Raw genomic sequence first — 25,518 nt, forward strand, 5'->3', positions numbered from 1 at the left:
AGGACAGAGCCCACATTTTTGTTCATTGCCAGTTTGGTAATGCAGTATGTTCTGCTGTTTTCCACTCATACTAAAATAGAGAATCTAGCTTTTGGTCAAGATTATCAAGGGAGGACACAGTACATGTCAGGAAGGGTTCTGAAATAGTTCAGTCTTCAGCATAGGTTACTGAAGAGCCAGGTTGCAACTGATATAGAGACCACAGCAAGTAAGGCAGGCTTAATTACAGTCCTTCATGTCATACCTGTTCTCTAGCTAATGATCCCCTCTCCTCCTTCAATTTATTAGTTCTTTTGCTGCTCTTCCATCTCCAGTTGCAGAAGGAAGGACTGTATATTGAGGTTACGAGCCAGGCTTATAGGTATTTTGTTGCGTCCCTTTCTGTTGTTGATCCATATGATTTTGACTTGCTGTTGAAACTCAGCTGGCACTAAAGACAGTCTCCTCTTGAACTCACAGCTCCATCTTAATCTCACCTTGTCACTCCCCCTGCAAGGTACGCAAGGCAGGATCATCACAAGAGGCTTTGGTCATACTTGCAGCACAGAAACTATGCAAGTCTGGAACAATCATAAAGTTCATGTGGGCAGTGATATCTACCCAAGAAAACCACGTTATTATGCTGTTGACTCCAGTGAATAGTGTGCTCACGGTTCTGATGTAAATCGTGGAACTTGGGTGTGTTCTCCATTTGCTACTAACTTGTCTGATCTGAAACAATGGGGACTCAGATAGAAAGATACCTGTGCTTTAAAAAAAAGGGGGGAAATGCAGTAGCTGAGTAGTACTTCTGCTGACACTTATGGAGTGTATATAAGCATATAGGCACATAAAAATGGGATGTCCTCTGAAGTTAGTTTTTCTATATGTGGAAGTCCTTTATTAATAACATTACTCTTATTATGCAACCAAAGAAAAATGCAAATAATACAGTACTCTGTTTGCTTTTGGCTGTCTAAGTCAATGACTGACTGAAAAAAATAGACCACATTACAGTGGCGTGTATAATCCTTGCTCATACCCATAATGCTAGTACAGAAAAGAAGAGGGAAAGAAAGGGAGAAGGAAAGCTATATAAAAGAGGATAATCTCAACAATCAAAGCACAAGGGAATTGCCTTTACTGCAACAACCAAAGAAAAGTGGAGAAACTGAATCCAAAAGCAATGTACTGTAGCCAGAGGTGTCAGAAGTAATATCATTTGACTCAAGCTTGACAATTTAGTGCAGTGGTAACTCTCTTCTAAACTTACTGCCTTTGTACATTTCTCAGTGCAATCCTATTCTTCTGTTCTATTATAGAAGCTGCATGTGCATCAGTATGTCTCTTTCTCTTTAGTTTCTTTTATGGTTATGACTACTGTATAATATATTTTTCTCAATGTTCCCCCTGTAATGATCCCTGTCTCCTACCAAGTCCACAGTGTAAACGAGATGTGACATTACTGCAATGCAGCCATGTTTAAATTGAAATATCATAGGAAGGACAACACACTTCAGACTTCTGCTTTTACAGTACTGAAGACTTATATATGCAATAGACATTGTTTACTACTTTCATATGAAAACAATGAATAAGGTGATGGTATTTAATAAAGGCCTTTACAGCTGATAATCACGTGACGAATCATAGCCATGGCCTTTGCAAAATACTTTAAAATAAAGCTGCATTAGTCATGAAGCATATAAGCACATTTCTGTCTTGTTTAATAGGTAAATATGATAACTACAGGCTTTTTCTGGTTCTGTTTTAACTTTCCATGAGAATAAAGATTTATGTGAATTTTAAAAAAAAAATATAGAAACAACAACCAATGAGCAGCTGCAAGGTTGATCTTTCTCTACATCACAAAAGGGAGCAAAAAACTGTCTGCAATAGTATAAGAATCTCATCAGTTTGTCAGGAGAAATTTCATGCCAGAACTACTCCACATTCCAGATAGATGCAGACGGAACACAGTGAGGCTAGAAAACCAAGTACTAATATAGAATAAAAGCACAGGGTGCTGCAATAGAGCCTGCCTCACCCACTCCTATTGTAAGGTGGAGAACAAGGCCTGATTAACGTAAACAAATAGCTGTCATGGCCCATGACAACTATTCTTAAAGCAACTTTTGTCTGATTTAACCAAATATGAATTGACTGTATACATCCCGGTTCCCATATCAGGGAGTGGTTCTGGCACTGTCCTTATAAGTTGGACTCCTATAAGTTAGGAAACAGAATGAAAAATCCTTTCATTTACCTTCCTGCACAAAGGAACAAGTACTCTTATTACTCTTTATACCCTTAAAAACAAACAAAAAAACCAAAACAAACAAATGAACAAACAAACAAATACCAAAAAACCCCACACAACCTTTTAATACAGTGATTATAAATAAAGTCAAATGGAAGTTAATATTCTGAAGAACTGAGGCAGAGGGTAAAATACAGTCAGCTGTGGCCATTCAGCACTTTCTCATGATTTTTACCTCACTACTCTACTATTCTACCCTACCTTGCTATTCTACTATTTTGGATCACCAGCATACAGGTACTGCTGCTTTTCTTCATAACCCTTTGAACCCACTCCCCATCCCCCCCCCAAAAAAAGAGGACAAGTCTGCTCTAGACTGAAACCAATAGTAGCAGATAGCAGGACAATGTAATCCTTCAGATATTCAGATATGTGTCCCGCTCTTTTCTATTTTAAATGGAAGGTGAGAGGTAATGTTGGGCTAATCTGGAGACAATGTTTTGTATAGTCTATGATAGTACATTTCTTCCTTCTCAACAGATAACTCTGGCTTTTGCTACAAAAGCCTTTACAAAGTTAATACTAAAATCCATTAATACTTGTTTATCAAGTTATAGTTAATAGTTCCCAGTCACCATCAAAAAGAAAGACTATCATGTGGTTTCAGAATAAAACAAATATTAAATGAATACAAAAGTCATAACAAGTAACACAAACCATAGTAAGAAATGTTTGAGGTACTATAAATAGTTTAATCAAAGTTAGAGGGTAGAAATACCTGTGTTCCTCATGATTTTAGCCTAAAACTTCATAGACTCCTCTCGACACATGGATCTGGAAAGCATTCATGAAACCATGTAATCCATTCCCATGGCCAGATCCTGAAACAATTATAGGTAAATCTTTCCTGACAAATGTTGTCTAACCACCTGTTTTTTAACATCTCCGGTGGTGGAGGTTCTGCAGCCTCCCAGGCAGTTTATTCCAACACTTAGGTGTCACTGCTGTCTTGTGTTTCCCACCCAATCTTCAACTTTGGTTTCTCTTATTACAGTTTAATGTCTTTCTTCTCTTATACTCAATGAACATTAAGAATTTCTTTCTTTCTACTTTACTGTTATAGTATTTTAATGTAATTGAAGATCATTCCCTAAACTATCTCTGTTTCTCAGCCTGAAGAACAGTTCCTTCTGCCATCTCTTGGAAGTCATTATCCCTATATCTCTCTTGATTCAGCAATCTGCTCCTAATTCTTCCCAAGTAATCCACATCTCTCTTGGAGCAATACATAGGACAGTTGCACACAAACTGCTAATTTATGCATAGCTGTAGAGTAGCACACATATTTAAACCTTTAATCTCTTTTTCTTTTACATTTCTGAAATACTAGATTGCAACTACAATACACAGTATACTCATTCTTCAGTCTTCAGAATTTGAGCATAATATCTGTATCTCAGTCATTTGACACACTTCAGAAACCAGACAGACAGGGAGTCTGGAGTCCTCACTATTGGTGTCATTCCAGCTTTTTGGTTAGTAATCACAGAATCACAGAATCAACCAGGTTGGAAGAGACCTCTGGGATCATCGAGTCCAACCGTTGCCCTGACACCACCCTGTCAACTAGACCATGGCACTAAGTGCCATGTCCAGTCTTTTCTTAAACACATCCAGAGATGGTGACTCCACCACCTCCCTGGGCAGCCCAGTCCAATGTCTAATAACCCTTTCTGAAAAGAAATTCTTCCTAATGTCCAACCTGAACCTCCCCTGGCGAAGCTTGAGGCTGTGTCCTCTTGTCCTATCACTAGTTGCCTGGGAGAAGAGGCCGACTCCCACTTCACTACAACCTCCCTTCAGGTAGTTGTAGACTGCAATAAGGTCACCTCTGAGCCTCCTCTTCTCCAGGCTAAACAACCCCAGCTTCCTCAGCCATTCCTCGTAGGTCAGACCCTCCAGACCCTTCACCAGCTTGGTCGCCCTCCTCTGGACTCGCTCCAACACCTCAACATCTTTCTTGAAGTGCAGGGCCCAGAACTGGACACAGTATTCAAGGTGCGGCCTCACCAGTGCCGAGTATAGAGGGACGATCACTTCCCCAGACCGGCTGGCTAGGGAAGTGATCTGATGGACTGATGAGGATCTAATGGACTGATGAGGAAACAGAGCTCTGGAACTGATCTCCAGAGGAGTGTGAGTATTACAATAAACATATAGAAATAACCACTCCCCTGATTAAATTATATAATTCTGTACGGGGTGTGGGAGACAGCAGTCCTGACTTAGGGAGAAATTAGAAAAACACAGTCCCATTCAGTCTAGAACCATAATATGTACTAGCAACAAACAATCACTCATTGAAGATAATTACCAGTTTGGTGTTCGGTATGAGGTTGTGTACTCTTCTTTCAGCTCCAATTTCCAATATTCATCTTTGTGTTCTTTTACCCATCTTCCTTTAAATTTCTTATATAGTTAAGTATTATTTCTATAGCTGTTTGGTTTTAAGTTGCTATTGACATTTCATATCAAATTTTTGAATCTCCATAAAAAGTCTCACAAATAGTATCAGAAATATGTGTTCAAGGCAAAAATTTTGGAAGAAATTAACTTTGTGCCAACTCCGTTGAGTATTAATGTAGCTTTGAAAAAGAAAAGTTTGAGCAGCTCCTTCTGCCTTTCACTGCTTAATTTCAAGGAAAAGGAATTAAAAGTTTTCTGTATCATACTAACTATGGCTTCACTCATGATATCTGGATGTTCTTGTGCTTTTAATAACAGTCTGCATTTGCACTGACAAGTCTTCCTCTCTTTAGGCTCAGAAACATTTACCTGATCCTGTTATATTTTCCTTTGGCACCAGTTCTTAGATAGACCACTTGTACTTTTTGGATTCCTGTTTATGGTCTTACGTGGTAGATGAGGAAAGAGGACACAGGAGAGAAATAATCAGTTTTCGTTATCTTCATTAACTTATCTTGTAATTCTGTAATCCTTTTTAAAATCTTAACTGTACAACCATTCTGATTTCCTGAAATCCACCATGACTGCCAGTAGACTTTCTTAATTACCACTTCGTTTATTGGTGCTCTTTCTTTTTCAAAGTTACATGTTATCTACAGGCTTTATTTCTTCAGGCAGAAGATTTCCAGAGATTTTTAGCCATTTTATAAATACACATACATATTTATACATACAGACCTATTCAGGTATTTCAAGAGAAACTATTTTTTATTTAAGGAAGAAGACCACTTTCAGCAGAAATCAAATATAATTGCATTCTCCATACTCTCCCAAAGAAAAACTCCTGTACCCATATCCACTCTATCAATTCTGTTATTTCAAGTTGCCATAGTAGAGACTGTCAAGATAAACAAAACACCTCTCAAAGACCTGAAGAACTGATTTTCCAGAGGCAAGAAACCCATTCCTCAACTGCTCTCAGGCAGAGCAAAATGAAGACCAAGCAGCTGCATGCAGTATTCGATTATGAAGGAGCAAGTTAATTCATAGTACTATATTTTGATAGCAAATAGGGGTAACTGAGACCATGGTATGATAAGTTAAGCAATTCCCAGAGTAAATATTTATTATAAGTACTGATAAGAAATATTATGGTATTATCATATGGTCATTAACCTCTCTATTCAAGCGGCTGTTGAACACTTATCAGTTATAAAAAAGCAAAATAGTTCTGTTAGAAAACAGAACAATGAGTAAGTATTTTAATGAAATTGAGCTTTATCTTCCAGCTACTTGGCCTACACAAGGCACAGTTCTAAGGAGACATAAATGGTATTGAACTATCAACTCCAACTCCAATATCCACATAAGGATTCATGTAAGCGGAACCTGTATTCTCCTCTGAGTTGACGGAGGTCTGTGGGACTTTGCAAAATCAGGGAAGATCTGCCTAAGCAGATGGTCCTGCTGGATCACAGCTTAATTTTTAATTAGTCAGTGTACAGTCCAGTTCTATCACATCAGCTATTTCCAAAATTACTGCAATGACAAATATCCACATTCAAGGAATGTCACCTATTACTGTCTTAGAAGATTATATTGGAAAACAAGAGCCTGCACAAACAAGCCCTTATGTACGCTCTTCCCTGATAATCCCACTGAACCTGAGGGGTCTCAGAGTACAAAAAGCCTCTACATGAATAAATTTGCTGCATCTTTGCTTGAATTTCTAACGTAATATCACATATCCTTTTACTTAAGCATGGCTTGCATCAGCCAGGACGTTTACATGGTAAACTACATTTTATAAAATTACTTTGTTATTTCTTTCTCTTTGGCAGCATTGTTGGTCTCTAAGGAACTACCCCTAAAAAGGAACATCTGTGGTATTAGAGCTATAGGGACCCTTTTTTTTTTTAATTCTACTGTAACCTTCCATAGATACACACTTTTTTTAAAATTTCTTTATTGACTAGTGAGAAATGTAATCAGATTTTTATAATCAATAACATGAATGTTATTTTAATGACATCAGCATGGGATCATGGATTTTGATATTGTGACTATATACTCTCTAGGATTCCTAACCGAATGTGTTTAGAAAAGTGATGTCTTGAGTTTTTGCATTAACATACACAATTCCCTTTCTGCAGAATGTTGCTGTATTTCTTTTCCTGCGTATAAAATCTGAGGCCAAACAATGAAATAGCAGTCTAAAAGGTTAAGGACCCTTTGATCAGGGTATTAAAGACTCTGTTCACAGATGAACTGTTGTGCTTCCAAAGTTTTGTGTTAAAAGTTAATATGCTTAAGATAATCAATCTCAGCTGCACTAGACCTTCAGTAATTTTGTTTCTATCATCAAACAAGCCTTATGGGGTTGAATGTAGTAGTAGTTCGTAATGAAGCACTTCATATAGAAGCAGCTGTCTCCTCACCTGTTCCCCAGTCCATCTAGAGGCCTGGAGAAATTCTTCAATTTAGCAAGCAAACTTAAGTCATTATTAGAAATGACAGGGAAACCTGATGAAATTGTACTTTCAATTGGAAAACAAAATTGCAATCAGCCCAACATGATTTCCTCATGGTCTGACCATGCTAATGCCAAGTCGAGACATGGGCAAATGTATTTAAAAGTCATAATGGAGTATTACCATGCAATCTCTTTTTACTGGCCCTTATTAATATAAAACTTCAATTTGCATGTAAATGCGGTCAACTTTCATATCATCAAAATACATGAGGCTTCAGAAAGTAATGAATTGAAGTTTGATGCAGCAATTACTGACGTTTATAAAGAATTTTAAAGAGGTCATTCTAGCCTTGGCTGAGAAAATGAGGAAATCAACAGGGAATATTGTCAATATAGCAACAGTGGGAGCTGGAGTCAGTCCCAGGTGTTAGAAGGCCAGATGATGATTAATAGAGAGGGAGTATGAAGCCTTTCACCCAGAAGGACTGGGCTGGACCTCAGGCTCAATAACAGAGATCTCATGAAAAGGTTCTTGCTGGGTTCCCACTTTAGCTGCCTCAAAATGTGTTCCAGAGGGAATAAAGTAGCAAGTGTTTATGAGAGCGCGCAGTGCTGAAGGTTTAATTGGGCTCCACATCCTTTCAGCTCCCTTCAGTAGTTGATATGCAGTTTAACCTTTATTTCCCCACCTCAGATACTCCAGTGCCACTGGGATTTTAATAAGGCACTAACCTGAAAGCTTGGAAAAACACTGACTTCATTGCTAAATTGAGTTAAACTGCCTTATTGTGTTGTAATGACAATTTATAAATTTCTTCATTTATAAACAAAGGAAACAAAAACCTAGAAAATATTTTCATCTTGCTTGAACATTTTTTAAATCTAAAAAAATGGTGGGGATTTTTTTCCCTTCTTTCCGTGTTCACTGAAGAATTTCAGATGGAGGAGAAATTTAAATGAGTGAAAAAAATCAATGCAGATATTAAAAGAGAGCTATGCAGTTGTGGTACTACTTTAAAAGCAGATCCCACTTTTGCAAGGCAAAAGTGTTCCAAAGAGTGAACAGAGACCTACAGTATCTCGTGTGAGGGGGGCCGAACAGGGAAGAACTGTTTTTTTGGTAGATAATGTGTTAGTGATTGGAGTCTTGTCACCATGTCAATATCATGCGTTTTGGTGTAATTGCTTATACAAGTCTGAAATGAATGAAACATTTCCAAGACGCTACCTTTCCAAACCAACAGTTCCTTATGCACACCCAGCAAAGGTGTTGACAATTACATTCAGAGCCCAAAACAGCGAAGGATCAGGCCCCAGGTTTCTCTTGCTAGCTCAAGTTGTGCGTGGTGATTGGCAACTGACTTCAACATGCTATGGCTTAGTTTTCGCATCTATAAATATAAATCTATAATGTGTTTGCCTTCACAGGATTGGAGGTGAACTTTAATTAATAAATGTTTATTAAGTGCTTTGGGATCTTAAAGTGGAAAGTAATAAATATGTTTCTAATTTCTTTGTGGATTTTTTTTTTACTGTTCTCATTAAAAGCAAGCCATATAGCTGGTAAACTGTTTCTTCTGCACAGATAAAATCAAGGTCACTGGTAAGGATCAAGGAAAAGTAAATAATGGAATAAAAATCAATTCATCTACAGAACAAGATTAATTCGAGGTTTCTTAATTCCTTCTACTACTATTTTCTCCTTTTGTTTTCAAAACCTAATTTTCAGTTACAGTATTTCAAATAAATCTCCAGATTAGTTAAACATTTTAGGTTACATTAAGTAAGATAAGCAATTACATTTGAGATGCCTCGGATGATAAGATACAGTATTTTTATATAGAGAGAATAAACTTCAATGAAGTTTAAGAAGAAATAAGCAAAGAATCTGACCAGCACTTTGAAATGTTATTATAAGAAGTATTTTTTATCATCACTTCCGGTTTTCATTGGAATGTATTTTCGGCTCTGTAGCTCAAGTAAATATTGGAAAATGTTCACTGACAAACTGAAATTCTCAGAGCGGAGCATCTCTTTCCCTATTATTTTACCAGGCTTATAGACAGACTATTGTCCCAAGGGAAGGCATGGTAAATCAATGTTTATATTTCTATAACCCTTGAGACTCCTTGGCCTAAACATTTGTAACTCTCAGTAATCTGGATGGTAACTGATAAAGGGACTGCTGTTATTACAAAATGAAGGTTGAAAACATAAAAGAGGCAACATTTATGGTCTTCTACACTATTCTGGTTTCCTAACCACTTTCCTGATATATTTAAGGGATCTGATATGTATTTGGGGAAAGGTATAATTTTTCAGTAGGCCTGAGAACAAGAGTGAACACTGAAAAAAACAATAGCAAGAGTGTAGGGGAGGCATTAGATCTATTCTAAATTTTGCATAAACTTTAGGAATAACAATTTATTTTACTATTCTATGAATCAATAATATACTTATGCATGTAAAAGTATGATCAGTCATTATTAGTGTAGTTGGATCTGCATTATCTTGTATTTTCTTCAATGTTTGAAACCATAAACAGTTAAGAACACTTAATCCTGGTGAACAAAACAAGAAAAGTCTTTTTTTAAGGACAACAGTTTTATGACCCTACATTGTAATTCTTGAAAAGGAAGTAGATAAGGTAAAAATAATCATGTGTACCAGAAGTCTGAATCATCAATTCATATTAGATGGATGATAAACTAGACTTGCAGATAAAACAAGTTCAGAAAACCCAGCAAAACATTTTTGTTTACTTAGCTGGCAAAATATTTCTGCGATATAATCCAAATTAAGTAAAAATATAAACCCTATTGTGCATATAAACATGTTTTTGAAAATTAAGTAATAGTAGTACAGGGAAAAAAATACCAGATAGTAAAATGCTGCATTTGGGGATCATTGTATGAGAAGGGACTCTTTGGCAGACCACAGATTCCACAGATAATGAGTCCAAAATTTTGTATCATCTATAGAATTTAGGAAATATCACCTAGGGACTTTTTGCATCAAGCACTGAGGAAAACACTGAGGAAGCAGTGACATTTTGACACAAGTGCTGATTCCACTTCAGAGGAAAAATGACATTAAGTCCATGGGACTAGACTAGCATGCAGTCCTCAACACTAATCGTTTCACTCTACAAAGATGCTCTTAATCACAGAATCACAGAATCAAAAAATGTTAGGGATTGGAAGGGACCTCGAAAGATCATCTAGTCCAATCCCCCTGCCGGAGCAGGATTACCTAGATCATATCACACAGGAATGCGTCCAGGCGGGTTTTGAATGTCTCCAGAGAAGGAGAACTCCACAGCCTCTGTGGGCAGCCTGTTCAGTGTTCAGTTACACTCACCATAAAGAAGTTTTTCCTCATATTTATGTGGAAACCTCCTGTGTTCCAGCTTGCACCCATTGCCCCTTGTCCTGTCAAGGGATGTCACTGAGAAGAGCCCTGGCTCCATCCTCATGACACTTGCCCTTACATATTAGAAACATTAATGAGGTCACTCCGCAGTCTCCTCTTCTCCAAGCTAAAGAGACCCAGCTCCCTCAGCCTCTCCTCATAAGGGAGATGTTCCACTTCCTTAATCATCTTTGTGGCTCTGCACTGGACTCTCTCTAGCAGTTCCCTGTCCTTCTTGAACCGAGGGGCCCAGAACTGGACACAATATTCCAGATGCGGCCTCACCAGGGCAGAGTAGAGGGGGAGGAGAACCTCTCTTGACCTGCTAACCACACCCCTTCTAATACACCCCAGGGTGCCATTGGCCTTCTTGGCCACAAGGGCACATTGCTGGCTCATGGTCATCCTGCTGTCCACTAGGACCCCCAGGTCCCTTTCCCCTATGCTGGTCTCCAACAGCTCTGTCCCCAACTTGTACTCATACATGGGGTTGTTCTTGCCCAGATGCAGGACTCTACACTTGCCCTTGTTATATTTCATTAAATTTCTCCCCGCCCAACTCTCCAGCCTGTCTAGGTCTCTCTGAACGGCAGCACAGCCTTGTGGTGTGTCAGCCACTCCTCCCAGTTTTGTGTCATCAGCGAACTTGCTGATAGTGCACTCTATTCCCTCATCCAAGTCATTAATGAATATATTGAATAGAACTGGTCCCAGTACCGACCCTTGGGGGACTCCGCTAGACACAGGCCTCCAACTGGACTCAGTCCCATTGACCACCACTCTCTGGCTTCTTTCCTTCAGCCAGTTCACAATCCACCTCACTACCCCATCATCCAGACCACACTTCCTCAGTTTAGCTGCGAGGATGCTGTGGGAGACTGTGTCAAACGCATTGCTGAAATCGAGATAGACCACATCCACAGCTTTACCATCATCTATCCACCAGGTTACGTCCTCATAAAAGGCTATCAAGTTGGTTAAACATGACTTCCCCTTGGTGAAGCCATGCTGAGTGCCCCTAATGATCCTCCTATCCTTGATGTGCCTAGAGACAGCACCAAGGACAAGTTGTTCCATCACCTTTCCGGGGATGGAGGTGAGGCTGACCAGTCTATAGTTACCCGGGTCCTCCTTCTTGCCCTTTTTGAAGACTGGAGTGACATTCGCTTTCCTCCAGTCCTCAGGCACCTCTCCCGTTGCCCACGACTTAGCAAAGATGATGGAGATTGGCCTAGCAATGACTTCCACCAGCTCCCTCAGCACCCGCGGGTGCATCCCATCAGGGCCCATGGATTTATGGACGTCCAGATTGCTTAATTGGTCCCTGACCCAGCCCTTATCAACCAAGACAGACTCCTCCTCTATCCTGACTTCCTCTGGGGCCTCAGGGGTCCGGGACTCCTCAGGGAAGCCTCCAGCAGTATAGACAGAGGCAAAGAAGGCATTCAGTAACTCCTCCTTCTTTTTATCCTCTGTCTCCAGGGCATCCACCTCATTCATCAGTGGGCCTACATTGCCTCTAGTGTTGGCTTTACCTGCAATGTATTCGAAGAAGCCCTTTCTGTTGTCCTTGACCTCTCTTGCAAGGTTTAATTCCAAGGAGGCCTTAGCTTTCCTAGTTGCCTCCCTACTTCCTCTGACAACAGACTTATATTCCTCCCAAGTGGCCAGCCCCTCCTTCCATGATCTATACACTCTCTTCTTCCACTTGAGTTTGCCCAGCAGTTCCCTGTTTAACCATGCAGGTCTCTTGCTACCCTTTCTTGACTTCTTACCTGTTGGGATGCTCTGATCTTGAGCTTGGAAGAAGCAGTCCTTGAATGCTAACCAACTATCTTGGGCCCCATTACCTTCTAGTACCCTGTCCCATGGGATTTCCCCATTTAATGACCCTCACTGAATGCTAAACAATGCACCATCAGAGATACCTGGGTTGTTATACCCTTGGCATGAAAATGCTCCATGTCTTGGTTCCCATTTCCCAACGTGACCCCATGACTGGCGACCTCTGCCACCAGTTCTGGGAGTTCATATCCCTGTTTCTAGTTGTAAATGGGTCACTGAACACCAGAAATACAAGAGCCTTGGAGCCGTAAAAAGCCAGGAGGAAACCCAGTGAGAAGAAACTCTAGTAGGAAGAAGCAGACAGAGAGTTCAAGTCATTATTGATCAGTTTATTTATTCATTAATGTTATACAGTCAATAGACAGGAACAGAACCAAATTCAGTTAACAGGGACCAGAAACTTATGTATGAGCTTATTCTCTACCCTGACCTTTGTAAATTATCTCAATATAATCTTCCTGACTAAAGCATGATTTGGTTATGACTAACCTTCCTGATTTATTAGGGATCTTAAGAAGAATTGAGGACTGCCCGTTCCCTCTCCATTCATCTTTAAATCACAAGAGAGTTTAGGTACCTGAACATCTGCCTAGCTGTTCAGACTGAAGTGCATCTAAGCACACAAAGAAAATGCCTCCAGAACATAAAAAGAACAGAAAACCAATTTTATCTCTGTTGTAGAATAGTCTTGGGACTTATCTTGACTTAAGTGTCTTTGGGAATTACTCAGTGCTTGAAAACCACCATGTTAAATCAGGATGTTTGAATCCTTCCCTGAGATTCAGATAGCTGTGGTTGAAAACATTAGAAAAGCAAAAGAATTAATCTCTAGTGGGGAATTGTCCTTTTATTTCAAATGTTAACACTTACACACAGATAGATAGTCTCCTGTAGTCCAGCAGCATAAAAGCTCACAAATAGTCCAGACATTTGGGGGTGATGTGTATAATCATATCTCCAAAATCCTAGGGATGGGCATATGCACACTGGAATGATCACAAGATGAAGAAGGAAAGCACAGACAATTATTTTTCAGGCTCACCAGTAGGTGATATGACTGTCTTGGATCATATGCAGCTTATCTTAATCAGTCATCCTAAGCGCAATCACAAGAAAAAAAAATGCTGAAAGGCACTGGAAGGAGGAATTTTGCTATACACAAGAAAAGGCAAAATTTATATAGAGGAAGGATGGCTAAACAAGACTGTTCCAAGCAAATTTCTGAACCTAAAGCATATTTCACCCTCTCCCTTTAAAAATGTAGTAATTATTTCATTGCTAATTCCCAAAGTACTGCCTTTCATCTCCACAACATTCCCTTACAAAGCAGATAAACACACAAACACATGAAATTTCCTTTGGATTCTACTGCACACGGATATTCTGCTTCTCAAACCAATAATTCACAAAAATTATCATCTAAACTCACCACAAGCAGAACTTCTTACCCAGGCTCCCCCTGGAAAATCTTCCTTCCTAATTCTCCTACTCTTCTTTCCTCTACTTCACTAAGTTTTACTCTTTCAGACCACCTACCTAACTTGCTCTCAAGTTTCGTTTTTCTTCCACTTCGTTTAATGTATCTTTCACTCTGACCATGCTCTCCACCTCTCTACATGTGCATTGTTCTTACTCTGTAGCTATTTCTTTACTTCTTACTATTACACACTCAAATAGATGTTTCACATACTGTTAGGTTATTCTAGTCCATTTTTCTTCCTAATCAGGCTGCTTTTCCAGTCTAGCCTCTCTTCTTTCTCCACTACCTCTTCTTTCTACCTCTCGTGTTCTCTCTCTGCCTGTTCCTCTCCTCTTTTACCTTACTTTTCTCACACTTCTCTATATTTTACTGCCTCCAAATTCTTCCAGAACAATTACTGAATTATCTGATCTCAAGGTTTGATTTCAGGACCCATGAAATATTCCACATGATGTGCAGAAGCAGTCCTTGCTGTCACAACATTTATTCTTTTCCCAAAATAAATGTATGCACTTTAAGATAAGTTAGATTTTAAAAGAGAATCATTTATGCTATGCTAGCGTAGAGCAAGGCAATAAAGTTATTAAAGAGATAAGACTGCCAATGTCCTTTTGAGATGCTAAATCCGTATGGCACAATATGTTTTCTTCAGCAGTGGTGAACAGAAGATGCTTGGAGAAGAGTCAAAGAACAGAGCAAGGTTACGATAATACTTTCTTCTCTATCTTCTACTGGGGACACTATCCCAATATTGACTTCGTGTTGGGTTAATTGACTGAAGAATTCTGCCTTAGCAGGTTTATAAACTGACCCTTGACTCTATAGAGTACATGTCTTTGTGATGTTGCAGGAGTCTTGTTTCAGGAATTAATAATAAGAGAATCATCAGATTTGTTCCTAGATGAGTGGGAGAAGCTATATTAAAACCTGTAAGGGCAGGTAACTCTGCATCAATACACAGATTCAATTAGCTATCAGTAACTGGGAACAGGCCTCCCGGTGATGCAATGGCAGGTTTTCTTATGCCTCTCATATGCATGAAGGTCACAATTTTCTCTGACCCTAACACCTCTTAAGCCTCAGCTAGTAAGTGAACTGACCTTGGAGCTCTGTTTCCCTAAGGCTCAGGTGCTGTAGCTTTCGTTTGCAGGATTCAGTTCAGTGGCACTGTGCAGCCAACAGTGCTTCAGATGAGATTTGTTGTTCTTTACTCCACTTTTGCTCTTTAGTCAGCTTTTTCATCGCTGATTTGGGTTACAATGCATTTAGATCTCTGGATCTTCCTAAACGTTGAGCTGCACTAGTTACTGTTCTCAATGGCTTTATGAAGTGCCCCTAGAAGTCTAATAGGTTCTGGAATAGCAGAGATTTTCTACAGTTCTGATCTTTAGATCAGCCTAAATGATAGTTTTTCAGTGTAACAAAAAGTTTTCCCATGTCTGTACAAAAGCTGGTTGTTTCATTAAAAATCTGTATCAACAAGTCCTTGGGGTTTTTTTCTGCTGTATATTAAGCACAAACACAAGTGAATGCTGCTTCTGTTTGGTGAAAAAGCTCAGTCATTTTCCTCCTAAAGATCCCAGGCAGACCATTATACAGAAAATAAGACCACAAAATATTTTCAGATTTCATAACTATCATAAACTGAGCATTCTTTGGATATGGACAAATGTGATATTATATGTCTTAGAAATTTGTCAGCTAGTGTATGCAAGATGCATTTTTCTTTCTATCTCATTTTCTCTATGCCTATTAGTTGTATAGTTGAAAGCTTTTGAATCCCTGTTCATGGATGAGGGACCCAGTTTAAGAGATGTTATGTATTGATGTAATGGAGATACAGCAAGGATACATGATATAGCCAAGCTGAATATATGGTATACCTAAACTACATGATTACAGCATAGATTTATTCTAACAAAAGAAGGGTTTCTGTCCCAAAGACCTTACAGTGTAAATAGAAGAAAAGGACCTTATTAAAAAATGGAGTGAAAGGAAAGTAACACTAGCTATAACTAGAAGCATGTAAAGTAATAATGACAACACCTCAGCTTTCTCAGCACTGAAGTACATAGGTACATAGGAAATACAAGTGTACATGGGCATGCATACATAGGTACCACAAGTGAGGGGACATATGAAGAAGGACAATATCTTTCCATCTTTTTTTCTCTGTAATGCATAAATTAGTCTATCAGGCCAAAGAAAGAATAAATACTCATTTTTTGAAAGCATTGTAACACCCCTCACCAGTTCTATTATTATTATTTTTCCTAAGACCCTTCTATATATTAACATTTGCTCTAATTCTACTCTCATTTGTGGGACTTACTGTGACTACAGAAATATTCAGACATGTTCTCTCTTTTCTCAGTCTTAACTAGTAGCTCTGTCTCTCTAGAAGCAGAATATAGATTTGCTTCTAACTGGAATGATAATCTCATTGCCATTACTATGTCATGGTTTATCAGGCTGTTAATTTGTGAACCACTGATCGAGATCACATACATTTTGAACTACTATGGAAATTTACATCTTTGCATTTCATTTTGGCTTGAAACTGGTCATTAGCAGTTCAGTCTTCTCCTTTGGCTGCCTCTGAACAAGGAAGATTTTGTTAATTGTGTGTTTTTCACTGATTTCAGAAGAAAGAATGAAACACAATCATCATCTGTGACAGTTTAAATCTGATTTCAACATTAATGATATTTGGATTAATCTCCCATGGTTAATGTGGGCAAGAAGCTAACCACAAAATGTTTGTTTTCTTTAACTATTTTTACTTCCTTCGCGTGACATAACTATTTACAAGACACCCTGTCTTTTCTGCATTTATTGCTTTTGGTCTAATAGTATGCATATGGTCCCTAGTGAGCACAAAACTGTTTCTCAATCCATCCCAGTGAGATCCATAGGAATTCTTTAATAAGAAAAATTGTCCTAGCAGCTTCCTTCTACAGAGGAGAATACTTCTGGATGAAGGGAAAAAGGGTACTTTCCTTGAGAGGGGCTGCCAATAAAGTCTACAGTGAGTTTCAGAACTGTCTTCCAAATCCTTGATAGTTCTGTTGCAATCTTGTAAATTGAAATTATCAGCTAGAGAATAATAAGGAAAGATCTTATCCTTCACCCCACTGCAAAATATTATTAAATTTCTGCAGGAAGCAACTACTATTTGTAAAAGACTGGAAAAGCAAGGATAATGGAAGGACATGTATTATAGTAATGTAAGTTATCAGGCTGATGGTGAAGATGATTTTGTAGTTGTTCTTCCAGTTGGCATTGATCTCATGTCATGCTGGGGTAAAACAAACAAACACACAAAACACAACAACACACCCCTCCCTCAAAAAAAAAAGAAACAAAGCACACAAAAACCCAAACTGAAATAAACCCTTTCTGGCTGCTGAAATTTTCATTGACAGACCTATAATATACATTCTGACTGACTCCGGTTTCTACAGGGAATGTGATCTGCACCCACAATAACAAACAAAAATATACAAACAACCTGAGTTTTCCTACAGACTTTTTTTATGTTGGTTTCAGAAATTACAACAGATTTTCAGATATATACAAGTTCCATTAAGCAACTTTTACATAATGTTGCTGGTCTCTATATACAGATTATAATTGTTAGATATTTTTAGAACCTTACAAATAAGTAATCAATGTTCAGCTCAGTAAGACAAAGAGATCTTCTTTATAAAGAGCTCAACTTTGTAAGTCCAGTCTACACTGAGGATACTGTTCATAAATTACTGTTTATAAATACCAACATTTTGCAGCCTGATGTTTCTTATCAAAAGCTATAATGTAGTCGATCAAGTTCTTCCAATTAGTGAACTCACTTTGGATGGAGGTCTCAGTATATATAGTCTGCCCACTGCGATGGAGTTTCTTGGTATCCAGTTTTCTGCTTATATGTGCTATGTAAGGTTTTGTTTGAAGGAATGTGGATGTGGAGAAGGGAGGAAGATAATAAGAAGAAAGCATGACTTTCCTCTGTCCTGGTTGATTTATGTTACACTAGGGAAACCTCAGCAAATGGAGAGAGCTTGGAGTGTGAATCTGGGAGAAGTTCCAGGCAGGCAGGATGGGGACAGCGGAGACAAAGCAAGCAAGAAACCTGGAGGACTTGAAAATGATGGGGGACTCTGAAAGGAGCAGGGTACCTGCTTGCAGCAGAAGGCAGACCCATAGCCAATGTGAGACATGAGGGATGAAGGAAAATTACTAGAGTTTTCATGTTTTACCATGAGGTACTGTGGGATCAGCGAGAGGCTGGGAATCCAGCAACAGCTGCTGGATTGGAAATAAGAAGGGAACACAAGAGTGAACACTGTGGGTGAGGGAAAATTTGCTTTCAATCATTTTGTTTACTCCCTTACCCCTAGAGGCTGAGATTATTTTATTATGATTCTACATTCAGGCCCACCTGAAATTGGCAGGAGTAACTACCCTATTAGATACTACTGTTTCAAAGAAGACTCTGTAAAGATGACACGCATGAAGCGAGTATGTAGCCCTTTAGCACAGTTTTCCTGATTCCTTGTGTAGTACTTCTGGTTTTGCTGGTATGATTCACAGTCATACAGTGTCACTAGAATATTCTGTAACACAACAAAAATTGAAAGCTTGATAACTCTGATAAGTGAAACATGTATTAGTTGAGATTTGTATTGAACTCCGTATAAAAATAAGTAAGACAAGGAATTATGTACTGATTGCATTATTCCTTTTCATATTTAATTCAACAAAACCACTCTGTTTTAGAATCCACTTCTTACAGATATGTCAATGTCTTCAGAATTCAGAACTACTTTGTAACATAAACCAGAGAGTGTTGCTATAGAATTGAAGTAGCGTGCTGCCAAGTAGAGATGGCTTTGTGGATAAAATAGTTTTATTTTATTTTTTTGTGCCAACAAAAAAGACATCAAAATTATAAAAGTAACTTTACTATAATATTAATGAATTCTATTGAATTCCACACTTTCATTACAATTTTTCTGAGGATGAAATCTACTTTTTAGTTCTGCAAATATTTTTCATGTTTGGTATGTTTGTCACAGCCATATCATTTCAAACACTGGAACAGGAGCTTGTATTTCATAGCATAAGATTTTACTTTTCATTCATCTGTCAATATCAGTTGCACCCATTTTCCTTTTTTTCTTTCTCGTGCTTTACTGAATCTTAGTTTCATTGTATTATTTTCTTTTTCTGTCCCTTTCTTCTTTTTTCTACAATCCTTTTTTAATCTTTCCCTCCTTTCTTCTACTAATTCCTGTATTTCCTAATCTTGTCCTACTTTCTCATCCTTTTGAATCAGGGTGTCACGGTTTAAAGCTGGGCCAGTTATTAAACCTGTGGCAGATGCCCTCTGTTACCGCCCCCCCCCCCCCCACAAAGGGAAAGGGAAAGGGAAAGGGAAAAGGGAGAGAGACTTACGGGTTGGAAAGTTAAAACAGTTTTAATAAACTATAATAATGAAAAAGAGTATAATAATAATAATAGAAATAATCAAATATATACAAATATATATACAAACCCAAGATTGAGCTCCCCTGAAGTCAGTCACGTCACCACCGGCACTGCAGGGCAGGCTCCGGGAAGGCCCAGGCTGGGCCTAGCAACGGTCGAGAGCTGTATTCAGGGATGCACGGATCGGGATCGGGGGCAGCAGGAAAACAGACGGAGTCCTCCTTGGACACCGGCCATAGCAGAAAAAAAGAGCGAGACCCTCGTGATCCCCCCGCTTTATACTGAGAATGACGTGTATGGGATGGAATACCCTCGTTGGTCAATTTTGGGTCACCTGCCCTGTCTGCTCCCCACTGCAGCTGCGACCCCCCTTCGGCTCTTCACTTGTAAGCAGTGAGGAATTCAGCAGTGGCCTTGGTTTCTCTAAGAATAAGTACAGCAAGAGCCTTACTGCACAACATCCCTACCGGTGCCTCAGCGATAACTACAAACTTCGGGCGTTATCAGTCCTGGAGGCAGACACTGTCTGCAAACATGCAGTTAGTTTCAGAAAGTGCAGTTACTTAGAGGAGACTTAGCTGAAAGCAAAAATCACTGAAAGGAAAATCGGCCTGGTTTAGGCCAAACCAGGACATTCCACCCCTTATTCCATACCATTCACGTCATACTCAGATCACCACTAACTTTTCATTTTAAAATATATACAGATAACATTAGTTTATGATTCATCTCTATACAGAAAAAAAAGTTCATCAAGTTCATTTAGTTCAGGATTGTGGGTTTCCATCTGGCTAGGAGTCTCCCAGGGTAGGAGAGATGGTATGAGCTTTGTCACAGTTCGTGCCCACGGGTTGCAGGTTAAAGATGTCAGTCTCGAGGAGGTTACTGGACGCCACTTGCAGCTAGCTCCGGTCTCATCACCACTGCTTCAACCTGAAAGACACTTATGAACACTGTTAGTATTATGCAGCAATTAACATCATGCAGTTCAGAATTAAGTATTCTCACCCAAGATCAGATCACCTTCAGGGACACATCGGACTCCACCATCCTGCAGCATCACCCACCAAGTACATCCAGGTCCTTGAGCAAAAGCAATCCCATGAATGGGTTTACCTTTGCCCGTAGCAGGAAGAACCCAGACAGTTTTTCCCAACAGATTCCTTTCATGCACCACAGGGACTTTATCCCCTTCTACTGTATGTAAAAGGTCTGACTGAGCAGGGCCAGCTCGGTTGATAGATCCTCTGGTGTTGACTAGCCAGGTAGCTTGTGCCAAATGCTTATCCCAGTTTTTAAAGGTTCCACCCCCCATTGCTTTTAGGGTAGTTTTTAACAGCCCATTATACCGTTCAACTTTCCCAGATGCTGGTGCATGGTAGGGGATGTGATATACCCATTCGATGCCATGCTCTTTGGCCCAGTTATCTATGAGACTGTTTTTGAAATGAGTCCCATTGTCCGACTCAATTCTCTCTGGCGTGCCGTGTCGCCACAAGATTTGCTTTTCAAGGCCCAGAATAGTGTTCCGGGCAGTGGCATGGGGCACAGAGTATGTTTCCAGCCATCCAGTGGTCGCCTCCACCATGGTAAGCACATAACGTTTACCCTGGCGGGTTTGAGGGAGTGTGATGTAGTCAATTTGCCAGGCCTCCCCATAGTTATATTTCAACCACCATCCCCCATACCACAAAGGTTTTAACCGTTTGGCTTGCTTAATTGCGGCGCATGTTTCACAATCATGGATAACCTGTGCAATAGAGTCCATAGTTAAGTCCACCCCTCGGTCACGAGCCCATCTGTATGTTGCATCTCTCCCTTGATGACCTGAAGTGTCATGAGCCCACCGAGCTAAAAATAGTTCACCTTTATGTTCCCACTCCAAATCTATTTGGAACACTTTAGCAGCCTGATCTGCTTGTTGGTTGTTTCGATGTTCCTCAGTTGCCCGACTTTTAGGTACGTGAGCATCTACATGACATACCTTCACGACTAGTTTCTCTAGCCGAGCAGCAATATCTTGCCACAGTTCAACAGCCCAAATAGGTTTCCCTTTGCGCTGCCAGTTGCTTCGCTTCCACTGCTTTAACCACCCCCACAAGGCATTTGCCACCATCCATGAGTCAGTATAAAGATACAGCCTTGGCCACTTTTCTCGTTCAGCAATGTCTAAAGCCAGCTGGATGACTTTTACCTCTGCGAATTGACTTGATTCACCTTGTCCTTCTGTGGCTTCTGTGACTCGTCATATGGGACTCCATACAGCAGCTTTCCACTTCCGATGCTTTCCTACAAGACGGCAGGATCCATCGGTGAACAGGACATACTGCTTTTCATCCTCTGGTAGTTCATTATACGGTGGGGCTTCTTCAGCACGTGTCACCTCCTTTTCTGGTGGTATTCCGAAGTCTTTGCCTTCTGGCCAGTCCATGATCACTTCTAAGATTCCTGGGCGATTAGGGTTTCCTATTCGAGCCCTCTGTGTAATTAATGCAATCCATTTACTCCATGTAGCATCAGTTGCATGATGAGTAGTAGGAACCTTACCCTTGAACATCCAGCCTAGTACTGGTAATCGGGGTGCCAGGAGAAGCTGTGCTTCAGTACCAATTACCTCTGAGGCAGCTCTAACTCCTTCATATGCTGCCAGTATCTCTTTTTCAGTTGGAGTGTAATTGGCCTCAGAGCCCTTGTATCCTCGACTCCAAAATCCTAGGGGTCGACCTCGAGTCTTCCCTGGCACTTTCTGCCAGAGGCTCCAGGTAGGACCATTGTCCCCAGCTGAGGTGTAGAGCACATTTTTAACATCTTGTCCCATACGGACTGGTCCAAGGGCTACTGCATGCACAATTTCTTATTTAATCTGTTCAAAAGCCTGTCGTTGTTCAGGGCCCCACTGAAAATCATTTTTCTTTCTGGTCACTTGATAAAGAGGGCGTACAATCTGGCTGTAATCTGGAATATGCATTCTCCAGAAACCCACAACGCCTAAGAAGGCTTGTGTTTCCTTTTTCTTAGTTGGTGCGGACATAGCTGTTATTTTGTTGATCACCTCTATTGGGATCTGGCGACGCCCATCTTGCCATTTAATACCTAAAAACTGGATCTCCCGGGCAGGCCCCTTGACCTTGCCTCTTTTTATGGCAAAACCAGCTTGCAGAAGAATTTGAATTATTTTCTCCCCTTTGTCAGAAACTTCTGCTGCTGTATCACCCCATACAATGATGTCATCAATGTATTGCAAATGTTCTGGAGCTCCACCCTCTTCTAGTGCAGTCTGGATCAGTCCGTGGCAAATAGTAGGACTGTGTTTCCACCCCTGGGGCAGTCGATTCCAGGTATACTGGATACCTCTCCAGGTAAAAGCAAACTGTGGCCTGCACTTTGGTGCCAAGGGAATAGAGAAAAATGCATTAGCAATGTCTATGGTGGCGTACCACTTGGCTGCCTTTGACTCCAGTTCGTATTGAAGTTCTAGCATGTCTGGCACTGCAGCACTCAGAGGTGGTGTAACTTCATTTAGGCCACGATAGTCCACAGTTAATCTCCATTCTCCATTAGACTTTTGCACTGGCCATATAGGACTATTAAAGGGTGAGCGAGTCTTGCTAATCACTCCTTGATTTTCTAATTGTCTAATCAGTTTATGAATGGGGATCAGGGAGTCTCGATTGGTGCGATATTGTCGTCGGTGCACCGTGGCAGTAGCAATTGGCACCTGTTGTTCTTCAACTTTCAGCAACCCCAAACAGAAGGAACCTCTGAGAGGCCAGGCAAGGTAGACAGCTGTTTAATGTTCTCAGTCTCTACAGCTGCTACACCAAAGGCCCATCTATATCCTTTTGGGTCCTTAAAATACCCTTTCTTAAGGTAGTCTATGCCAAGGATGCATGGAGCATCTGGGCCAGTCACAATGGGGTGCTTTTTCCATTCGTTTTCAGTTAGGCTCACTTCGGCCTCCAATACAGATAACTCTTGAGATCCCCCTGTTATTCCCGAGATACTGACAGATTCTGTCCCTTTATGATTTGATGGCATGAGGGTGCACTGTGCACCAGTGTCTACCAGGGCTCGATACTTTTGTGGTTCTAATGTGCCAGGCCATCGACTCCACACAGTCCAATAAACTCGGTTGTCCCTCTCCTCCTCCTGGCTGGAGGCAGGGCCCCTCTAATTAAAGACTGGATTCGTGCAGCTCACGGGGACTGGACCTTCATTTCCCCTATTCACTCTTGGAAAAAAGGGATTTGAGGCCCATCTACCCTGACTGGGGTCCTGCTCATTGGTAACTGGAGCAGCCATCCTCCTAGGAAAATTCTCTCTGGTATTTCTTTTAGCTTGCAACTCACGTACTCGTGCCTGTAGGGTACTGGTAGGTTGTCCATGCCATCTGCTCATGTCCTCCCCATAATCACGCGGGATAAACCACAGGATACCTCGTGACGTGTTTCGTTTCCTTTGAGCCGGTCCAGTAGGAGGGCGTTTCCTCCTAAAGGCTGCAACACGGGCCTGTGTAGGTAGAGAGTCAAGTTTATTCTCGATCCTGGACAGTTTGTCTGACAGTTGTTTAAATGAGTCCTTGTTCTCCTTAGTCAGTTTTTCCACAGCCGAGACACGGGCCTGCAGTGGGGAAGAAATACTATCTTCATACTGTCGCATATAGTTAGCCATTTCGCCCACACTAGGTCGTGCCATAGCATCTTCTCCCCAGACTAATATTGACAATGTATGGGTATGTGTTGGTGGAGCACTCTTCACAACCTTCCGGAACATGGATCGGTTGCATTCCACTTCATCAGGATTTACAGGATCTACAATGTCCTGAGGGTGTTTATAAATGATCTCTTGCACAGCTAGTTCTCTAAGGTAGTTAATACCTTTTTCTATAGTGGTCCATTTGCTTAGGTGGCTCATAACATCATCTTTATAGGGATACCTGCTCTTTACAGCTGACAAGAGTCGCCTCCAGAGACTGATAGTGTTCGACCTTCTTGGAAGCATCTTATCAATACCACCATCTCTGGACAGGGATCCCAACTGTCTGGCTTCTCTACCATCCAATTCTATGCTATCTGCCCCATTATCCCAGCATCGGAGCAACCAGGTAATAATTGGCTCACCGTCATAACGACTAAAATCTTTTCTTATATTTCGCAGTTCTTTCAGGGATAAGGAGTGGTAGGTTATCTCTACTTCCGTGTCCGAGTCCTCCTGTGATTGTTCTGCTTTAGAAGGACCTTTCTTGTCCTTCTTGTGTAATGGGTCTGCTTTAAAAGGACGATCAAGGAAACCCCCCTCTGTGTCAGGCCCTGACTCTGACTGAGAAGGGCCCTCACCTGGGTCCTGTGCTGGCTCTGCCTTAGAAAGCTCTGAGTCATCATCCTTCTCTTCACAAGCTGATTTCTTTCGGTGTTTTCTCCTGGTTACAGGGGCAGCATGATACCTACCGCTGTTGCTGCACTGACATCTAATCACATACCACACCAGAAACACATTCAGGACAAACGAAAATAAAAGCATGCCACCTAGACAGCACCATCCTAATTTCGCAAAATCTAGTGGAATCACCTTGGCAGAAAAGGAGAAGGTACTATTTCCCAAAGTAAAATTGGAAGTATAATCATTAACAGAATCAGCTAAAGGACTCCCAGAGTGAGCAGATAAAATCTCTGCTACCGAGGTCAGAGCAGTAACAACCCAGTTTATCACGACATAAATCCGTACGAAACGCCATAACAAAACAATGCATGTTGACCAGTACCCAGCAATGATAAACTGCACATAAACACTAACAAACAACGGCAAGTAAGGTATTATTACACTTAACTCTGTAAAAGGCTTAATAAAGAGACGAGATAGCACAGCGATCAAAAATGACATTACCATCTTCGCTACCTGTTTTAATTTCCAACCCCTCGTAAATCTCAAAGGAAGAACTCCGATACTCTCTCAGCTGAGCTCTCCGGGTCTCCTCCCACTGGAGCTGGGATTCGACTTATCAGAGCAACCTGTCGGAGCTTCTTTCGAGCCCCACATTTGGCCCCAATAAATCTGTCACGGTTTAAAGCTGGGCCAGTTATTAAACCTGTGGCAGATGCCCTCTGTTACCCGCCCCCC

The sequence above is a fragment of the Nyctibius grandis genome, chromosome 3 (genome assembly GCF_013368605.1).
Source record: "Nyctibius grandis isolate bNycGra1 chromosome 3, bNycGra1.pri, whole genome shotgun sequence".
Taxonomy (NCBI): domain Eukaryota; kingdom Metazoa; phylum Chordata; class Aves; order Nyctibiiformes; family Nyctibiidae; genus Nyctibius; species Nyctibius grandis.